The following is a 9,324-nucleotide window of genomic DNA, read 5'->3' as shown; positions in this document are numbered from 1 at the left end:
AGACCAGGAAATACTCTTTCTTATTCCTGGTTTTCAGAGATTTTGTGCCATTTCCCATTGTCACAGGACTAGGTGATGAGGGTATGTGATATCTCTAATATAATTTGTTCTTACAAAGTTTACGCAAATCCAGGTTTTGTGAACAGAAGCTCACACTTCTGACCTTCAAGAAGGAGCTTTGCTTTTGGGCTTCATGTAAATAAAGGCAGGATACTGACTGTGTCACTTCACTCAGTCTAGTCTTTCACATTTTCTACCACAGCTATGCAAGATACACAGTTTAACCAGAACTCAAGAAGTAATTTTTGTGCTAGATCCCTGGAAATGTTGGTTAGACTGAGCAAGCATCACTTCTTTAAATTTCAGTCCCTCTTCTGATACTGTATTTTAAATTAGCTGACCTGGAAAGTGCTAACAGACCTCCCCCGTCAACTCTTTTTTTGAGGCAATGTTTTAAACATGTGGATGAAACTTACACATGCATCTAAAAGCCTGTCTAAGGGGAAGCATATCATGGAATTGAAGCCTTATTAAATAACCTTGTTACTGAGTACCTAAGTAAAATCCTTCAGAGACCGCTTCTTGCCTGCGCTTCGCTCCCCTTCTTGCCAGCACCAAGAGCACGTTATTGCTGCAAGGTGGACGTTCGGTCCCTTGGATAATTGTGGAGCCATTTGCTCTGCATTTCCTTGTGCCTCCCATGATCAGAAGCAGCGGGGTGCCTTGTGGCCATTAGCAAGCGAGACACTCCATGTTTTATGACTGTTAGAGGAAAAAGTCTGAATAATGTTTATTTCTTGATTTGCTGCTTAAATCCAAAGGTTTCTGTATTATTTCATTGCACAGTATTGCAAGGAAACCAGCAATAGTACATTCAAAGTGTGAAGCATAGCTTCCAGGATTTACAGCTAATTCCCATGGGATTTATTCCCATTGGTTAGCACTGGGTGTATGCCGGTGACCTGAGTGACATTATAGCATGAAGCTTTCTGCCCAGGCACTCACAGGCTTTTCTCACCTCCTAACAGGGGATTAAACAAACCTACAGCGATCACAGCTGCAAATTCAGAAGGTAAGAGCGTGTGCATGGGTGGGAATGTGCCAAGAAGGAGGGAAAATGTGCGCAAATAAGGCAGAGGGAGAGATGGGAGCTGGGAGCGCATGAATGCTTTCAGATCCTCAGCCAATCAGAATTCCTTCAGCGCTGAAAGGCTAGCATTTATTAGTATTACTTTATCATTCATGGTTTGATAGTCTTTAAGTAAGAAGAGACCGTTGTAAGTTGTTTGACCAATTTTATGCAAGTTAGCAGGTTTTGAGTTAATCTGGGGCGTGGAGAGGTTGACTAGAGCTGATCACTTAGCAGAGGTGCAAGGAGTGAAAGCATCAGAGGAACTGGTTTCTTGTGCTCAGCTTGGCCAGAGCGGGAGGAGAGGTCGGTTCTGCTGGCATCCCCATTCTGGAGCCTCACCCTTCATGTCACTCCGTATGGACTGTCAGCAGTGCTAAAAAAAAAATATTATAAAGCAGAGCAAAGGAGGCAGGACGCTGTTCCAGAGCTACTTCTTATCGCAGTGCTAAAGGAGGGCTGAGCAGATAGTGCAGGTATCCTGGCAAATGTGGCACAATTCACGGGAGCAAAGCAGAGCAGCAGCCCAGCGAGCAGATAAACACACCGCTGGCAAAGTTTGCTTCCCAAGCCCTTCAGCATGGTCTGCTGCGACGAAGAGGAGTGGAATTTTCCAGCTGGTTAGTCAGACTGCGTGTGCCACGCTCCCGGCTCCCCACCGTGGCTGCTTGCGGATGCCTGTTTAGCCGCAGGCTATGAACTGTGAGATTTCTCAGGGGCTTCTCCTAGGTCAGGAACAATCACTGGAAAAGTAGATCAGAGAGCTCACAGAGGAGGTGGCCTGATAAGCTGGGAACGTGCCTTCCCTTTGGCTCAGTTTCTGTAATGAGCTGTGAGACAGTTTGCGTTGCCTCTGTTGACAGCGTGCAGCCAGCACCACTCCGAGCTTCTCTGTGCAAGGACTTGGGCCCTGCGTGCCTGCCTGAGCTCAGCCTGACACCCACAGGCATGTGGGGCCACTGCTTCACCCGTCTGCTTTACAATCCGTGATAGGGGATGGGGAGAAAACTCCCTGTCTGGGAACTCAGCAAGGATGCTGGGTCAGAGGCAGAAGGGATCCTGTACAGTGTGATTGCCCTTACACGGCTATGCTGCGTGCTGGCAGGGGACAGCCAGCTTGGAGCACCCTCCACATGTACAGAGACCTTCTGAATCACAGCCCAGTATTGTGTGTGCATGCTGCCTGCGTGTGCCAGGGAGACCCAGGCACCAAATCCGTGCAGTCTTGGTGGGTGAAGGGTGCCCAGCAGACCCTTCTGTCGCACCAAATGGGGCAAAACTATCACTGAGACACCAGCTCTGGAGAACCGTTTGAAGGGAAGGCCATACTTTCCCCTGAAATACTTCAAAGTGATCAGAGATGTAACAGGAGGGGAAAAGCTTATGAAGCTCAACCTATTCAACTGTTAATGTGAAAGCTGGTTTATTGACTTAACACTGCATTAATGTACTTACACCTATAAAAGAGTGATCTGGCAGAGATCTTGATGACTGGACAAGATCCAAAGATAAGCAGATAGCTAAATATGACTTTGATATAAGATACCATTCTCTCCCTACCCAGAATAGGCAGAGATAGATGCATTTAATAATTAATAATGGAGAGGCAAGGAGATGCATTTAATATCACCTGCAGTCCTTAAGAGGAGTTTCTGTATCTTTCTGATACAGCTTCCAGGAAATGCCCCACACTGGGACAATGTGAAGATTCCTGATGGATCCATGAACCTCTGAGTTCTCCACTTGGGGTTCTTACGGCAAGGCTCTACCCCAAGATGAACAGATGCTTTGTCAAAATTAGGAGCCTAAGAAACATGACAGAAGGGTGTCATAAAAAGAATGAAATAAAGTCTCCCAAGAAGAGAGAGGTAGAGCATGCTTTTCCAAGAGAGAACTTGAGAGAGTGAAAGACAAAGTCCATCAGGAGTGGCTGAAAGCAGCTGGGTTTAGGGGATTCTGCAGTTCAGCGAAGGAAAGCCAAGGGTGTAGATTTCCTCTAGAGCTCTGCTTTCTCCAAAGTCCTGTAGTTTTGAATTCTTCTCCTTCCAGAAAGCCAGTGAATAACTGGATAGACTCCCAATGGAAAGCAAATTGCAAAATCAGACCCCAGAAGTCAACACAAAACTTGGGTCTGTAGTCTAAGATCTCACTTGGGAGGAGAAGAGGAGGAACCACATGAATCTATGCTGAGGGAAGCGATGATTTGAGGGGGCAACTGGAAGAAACTTGGAGGTGCTGTAGTCCCAGTGACTGCTGCAGGATCATCCACCTTGACTAAGCTTTTCATACGCCAGATCTCATTTGCTTTTAGCCTCTAAGACTGTGTCTGCAGGTGCTGTATGCATGAGTGTTTGCATATCCACATTGATTAAGCTACAGCCTATTGGCGTGTCAATGTCAGTATTACCATTAACATTACTAAGTTCAGTTCAGTTCCTCTACAGCACCAGCTGACTGCTTCTTCCTAATTATCATGCATAATTTCCAGGGTCAGGTAGACCCAGGCTTATATAATTTGCCTGGAATTGTGGTGAATTCACCGCCAGAAGAGAGTAATGCAGGTTCAGAAATTTTTCTAAATAGTATATTCTACTTAAAAGAAAATTAATTAACACAGGGCTATTCCTGTCCTGAAAAAGGAGGTCAGACTAGATGATCACAATTGGTCCCTTTTGTCCTTGTAATACATATACACATATACAGCGTTGGGAGCTGTTGGGGAAGAGCACAATGCCAATGGTAATACCATGCGGAGAATGCCAAAGAAAATGGGCCAAGTTAAATTTGGACAAATATATCATCAGAGCAGCAGAAGTAAAGCATTTCCGTCCTGTTTTCCCAGCTCAGAGAGGGCAGACTTAGCTCGTAGTAGTATCAGACCAAGCTACTTGAAACAACAGTAAGGCTTTTTGCCTTTCTCCAGTTTGTACAACTCACTAATACAGGATGCCCAAAAGAAAGTCACATGCTGTTGTTGGAAAGTCATGCAAGCCATTCCCCTGAAGTAATTAATTGCCAGTTCAGACATCTCAGGTTATTAATACGGAGCAAGGTGTACATGAAGTTGTTGTATTGCAGTGTCTCATCTGCAGAAACAAACCATGCTCAGAACAAATAATTGTGTCCACTAGTGTTCAGAGGACTGCTGCTGCTGCCAAGAAATATTGTTTACTTTTTTGTTTGCTTGGCTACATAAAAATTACAGTCAAACAATATGGTATACCCTACAGGCAGCTCTGCAGCTTTCTCTCAACACAGCTACTCTTTCAGTTTTGGCCTTCCTGTTACCATGGCTGTCCTATGGGATGCCACCACCCTTCACTGAAGATTAAATTTCCCCCTCCATGGCTTCCCAGGGACCTGCTAATATCACTCAAGCCAAAGACTGTTCCAGAGTGATTGCTTCCAACCTAATAACCTGTGTTTCCTGAGACCCCAACTCTTATTCTGAAATTGGGTGGGATTCCCTTCTCCCCAGCCATTCTTGGTTGCCCCATCATCACCCAGCTGTGGCAGCAGGGAGGCTGGGGAGCTGGGGAAGAGCATCAGAAAGGAGCTGCTGGGGAGGGAACAGGGCAGAGAAAGGGCGAAGCGAGAAAAACTCTGTAAAGGTGAATATCCCCAGAAAAGACCCTGGACCATGGAAGAAACCACCTCAGATTTGAGGCTTACTATTTGAAAAGCATCACTCAGAAGGAATGGAGTGAGATCAGACAAGGCAGGAGATGAAGGGATAAGAAGAGATCACATTCATTTCACTCTATTATGGGCATTCAGCTGACCTGCCAGTCTGAATTGCCTCTTGCTGGGCAGATAGCGGTTTTCAGAAATAAGGGTGTGGAGAAAGGGACAGGGAAAGGCCCAGCCATCGTATCTACCCTGGCTTCTTCCTCCTCCCAGGGCAGCTGTGGCAAGGCACATCCATCTTGTGCTGTATTGAACACTACCCTTCCCCACAGCAGGAAATATTCTCATTGAATGAATTTGCATGTGAGAGTTTCAATAAAAAATAATATCTTTGTAAGGCCAATCCCTGGGAGTGATGCTGTCCCTCATTCTGGCAGGATGCGTTTCATGGTGCTTCAAATGGTGTATGAAGATGGGCCCTGAGAAATGCTTCTAGCCACTGTGAATTCACTTGTGAGGTTGCAGTGCACATCTGTCCCTAGAGCAGCCAGAGCAATTGGGCACATCTGGAATTCAGCTGTCAAAACTTCTAAGTAAGTGACTGTGAGAGAACTGCCTAGTGCGAAAAGAAGCATCTCACAGTATGTGTAAAGAGTTGGTTAATAGCTAAAATGCCAGTAGAGCACAGAAGAGACAGCTCTGGTACTTTGCTTTTTATGACTGATCTACTCCAGAAGCAGAAAGTGGCCATCTTAAAAAAGAACGCAAACTCTGTGCTAATATACAACCAGGCAGCTGATGGCTGTTAGCATCCGTGCCGAAACTCTACTGCACACAGAAACTGCAACAGTGAACAGGGAGAGAGCTGCAAAACCTGGGAGCATGAGAACTGGGGAAGCTGTTTGTGCCACACAAAGCACAGCCAAGCACAGACTGCAGGAGGCAGAGCAGTGGTGGGAAAGAACGATCGATGAAATCTGCCCATGGAAGAAAAGAAATGAAAAAACAGTGCCACATGGGCATTAGAACTGTCTCTGTGCTGCACAAACCATGGAAGAAAGCTGCATTCCCAAGTCATGGGTAAAATATAAAATAGGGTAGAGTTAAATGTACAGATACAATAAAGCGAGCCAAAAGAAGGTCTTTAGAAAGAACTTGTTTATGGCATGAAACCTAAATCAAGCCTCTTTCAAATACGTCAGGCAGAACAACTGCTAGGCAGTTTGTAGTGCCAGTAGAAAACATGGGGCTGGAAGGAAGAGTCAGAGGTGGATTAGGGCAGGGAAGAAAAGCTAAACGGCTCCTCACACCTATTGTCATGCTGGGGGAATCCGGGTGAGTTTCCACCATGGAAACTCCCTTTAGGGGAGGGAGCAGGGGATTCATCCCCCAGTGGAAGTGTCAGTAAAGTTTGTTAAACAGTTTGAAAAAATGGTATTTTTAAGACTTCAGGCATCACCAGAGCAACCACCTTAGGCATCTGCAGTTCACACTGGCTGGGCCTGTATAGTGATATACAGAGATTTCTAAAAAAATGGTACAAAACAAATCACACAAACTCCCAAAGCAGAACTCCCCCTAGAAGTGTGCAGCACAAGTTCCCTGTGCACCTGGGAGAAGCAGGGAGCATGAGCTGGGATTCAAAATAGCTGAAACGTCTCAATCACATACACTCTCAGCAGAACCAAGGAGAAAATGAGGGCACTTTTGAAAGACAGAAACTTCGGGAGCTCACAAAAGTTTGTCCCACTCATCAGTTGAAACTACCCAGTCAAAAATCTGGGGTAATAATTTTTGTCATCAGATATACCATTTTTTAACTATCACTTTCTTTGTTTAGTTGTCCCATCAGAAATTCTAACCAAAATGTCCTGGCAGGTGCTGTCAGTGAGAATTGCATCACCTGCTCTTTCTCCTTTAGCCCTCCTGGCCCTGTTCTCCTTGGCCTTTGCTCACCCTCCACACTGCATCAAGGACGATGCACCAGAGCAGCTCGGCTACAGGGGGACACTGCAGAGTATCATGAGAGTTGCAGTCTATCCAACAAGGTAAAAAAATTATCATGAGAGGTACTCAAATGAAGAAATATTACAGCGCAGGTGAGAGTAGATTTACATCAGTCTAATCCAAACCAAAACATTTGTTTACATTTCTGAATTTTCCTGAACTTCATGTGTTGCAAGAGTTGAAGTTTTGACTTTTTGTTCCAAAATAGGGCACAAATAAATGTTGAAATATTGGCATTTCCCATAGGAAGGAAATTCCATTATTTGAGCAGCTCTGTGAAACAGAAAGGAGATTCATTTGCAGAAACTCTGCTAACTTAAATGAAGGTCACAGCTGCATAATTGGACTCTGCTCCCTGGGCCAAGTGAGCAGTCCAGGATACAAAATTAATCCCAACACCCAAATTAAGGTTACTGTAACAAGGAGAACAAGACCACGGAATTGCAAAATCCAGGGAAGGAAGGGTTGAAGGATTGCTTAACATACAAGAAAATCACATCTTTCCTCACGACAATTAGCAACTGGGAATATCCCAGTGGCTTTCTACACAGAAAACATCCATGTTCCTATGACACCTCTAGGTAAGGATGGTTCACGTACATCCTCCCAGACATTCACATGTTCAGGTGACAGGGCTGCACACATTCACACCTGCGATTCATTACAGCATGATCCTTAATGGTTTTTTTTCCCAGCAGTTCAGACAAATTGAGCCCTTTCAAAAGGCTAATACAATAAGTGCTTATTGGAAGACAATGAAACCATGGGACAGTGGACACAGCCATCTGCTTGGGTTTTTCTAACCCAACCCTGCAGCCTCAATGCCTCATCCAGGTTGTATATAGCAAACTGAATTTGCCATAACTGCATGCTAACAGAGATTCACGTGTGGGTTTTTTCCTTATCATTACGAGTCAACACTTAGCCCATCTTCAGGTGTTTTGCTTTTTAAAGATCCAATAGATAAACAATGTCTTTCTTAAAAAACGAAGACATGATAAAGAAGTAGTTGTTCTACTGGACCTGCAAACCTCTCTTTTAGACACACAAACCCTCTGTACAAAATCTGTCTCAAGAGTCCTTTGCCCAGAACTTCACTTGTTTAGAACTGAGGTCTTTCCAAGTTGGGCAGAGATACAAACTGAGGGCATGTTTAAAGAGGGAGTGGGTACAAAACAAACTGCCCTGTCCTTATGTAATATTTTTAGTCTACTTGTGAGATTAGCATAAGTAATTTTGAAAAGTGCTTTGTGGAGAAAATCACCAGGGAGCTGATTTGGGAATGCTATTCCAGACTGTTTCCCAACAAGCCCTTCCTTTATCTTCCAACAGCTGTGCAAAGATAGCATCAGAAGACCCTTTATAAGGTGACTAAATGACATGAGGCGCAGTTGTCATGTCTTTTCTCATTGCCTCTCACAAGGGTGACATTGTGAGTTTCCTTTTTACCCATTGTTGATAACTTACAGTATCATGTGGCCTCTGTGTGATGTGGATGATCAAGTGTGCCTGGCACTCGTGGAAAGAGGAGAGACTTGGGGGGGGTTAGCTCACCATGGGGTTTGTTCCCCAAGGATTGCTCCACCCTGGAAAGACTCTGCCTGGGCATTGGGCACCTCCATCCCAAGGGAGCAGAGCTCTTCACCTCCTCCATAGCTTCAGACTGCTGCTCTGTGTCCTATTTAATAACTCAAAGTTGTCTGGAAATTGCCACAGGTGCAAGTCAAAATGAAACATGGAAAAAGTTGCTGAAGGAGAAGGTTTAAGGCATTCGTCACTGTGAGTTCATGGCTAAAAATGGCCTAGGGGTATTAACCTGGGGATTAAAAAACTGCGTAGGACTTAGTACAGATTCTAGGAGCCAAGCTGAACTTCAGGCATAGAAAGTGGAAAAGGACAATTATTCACTGTTAGTCAACCATTTCTCCCTGAGGTAGATTAGGGAGAAATGCACAGCAGTTGAGGGATGGCCAAGTGTGTGGCAGCTCTGCCCCTCTCTGGGTAGCGTCAGAAATGCACTTGTCCAGGCAAAGAGCGCTCTTGACTGCTGCAGGTCACCCGAGCCTCCAGCAGACAGCTAACAGTGAAGTCAGGTACCCTTCTGTAAGAAAAGCTGCTGGCTACGCCACTGAGAGAAGCAGGGGCACGAGGAATAGGAGATGTCCTTTCCCTGGGACTGCCCCACCGGCAGCCAATGTTGTGGACTCAGCAGAAGGAGCAAAGGAGATCAGCCGTGTACCAGGCTGCGCTGCCACGATCCACCTCCTTTTCCCTCTGTGGCTGGACTGGCTCTCAGCCACATTTCTGCAGGAGTGTTTTGGGTGCGTGGTGCAGGCAGAGCACTGGAGTCTATTCCCCATAACCGGAGACATTCATTTTGGAATAAATTTATCTTCTTGTGTAGCTCATTCCAATATGTGCTTTGCTGGAAAGATGACTGAAACTTTGCAGGGTACAGGGCCTGGGTTTCCAGTCCCCAGCTGACACTTGCATGACCTGAGACCTCATTGAACTTGTGCGGCCTTCAATAGGAAGATTAGTGCCATCTCCTCCATTTACAT

The sequence above is a fragment of the Aptenodytes patagonicus genome, chromosome 25, assembly GCF_965638725.1.
Source record: "Aptenodytes patagonicus chromosome 25, bAptPat1.pri.cur, whole genome shotgun sequence".
NCBI lineage: Eukaryota > Metazoa > Chordata > Aves > Sphenisciformes > Spheniscidae > Aptenodytes > Aptenodytes patagonicus.
The sequence above is the reverse complement of the archived record's forward strand: the minus strand, read 5'-3'. Positions refer to the sequence as shown.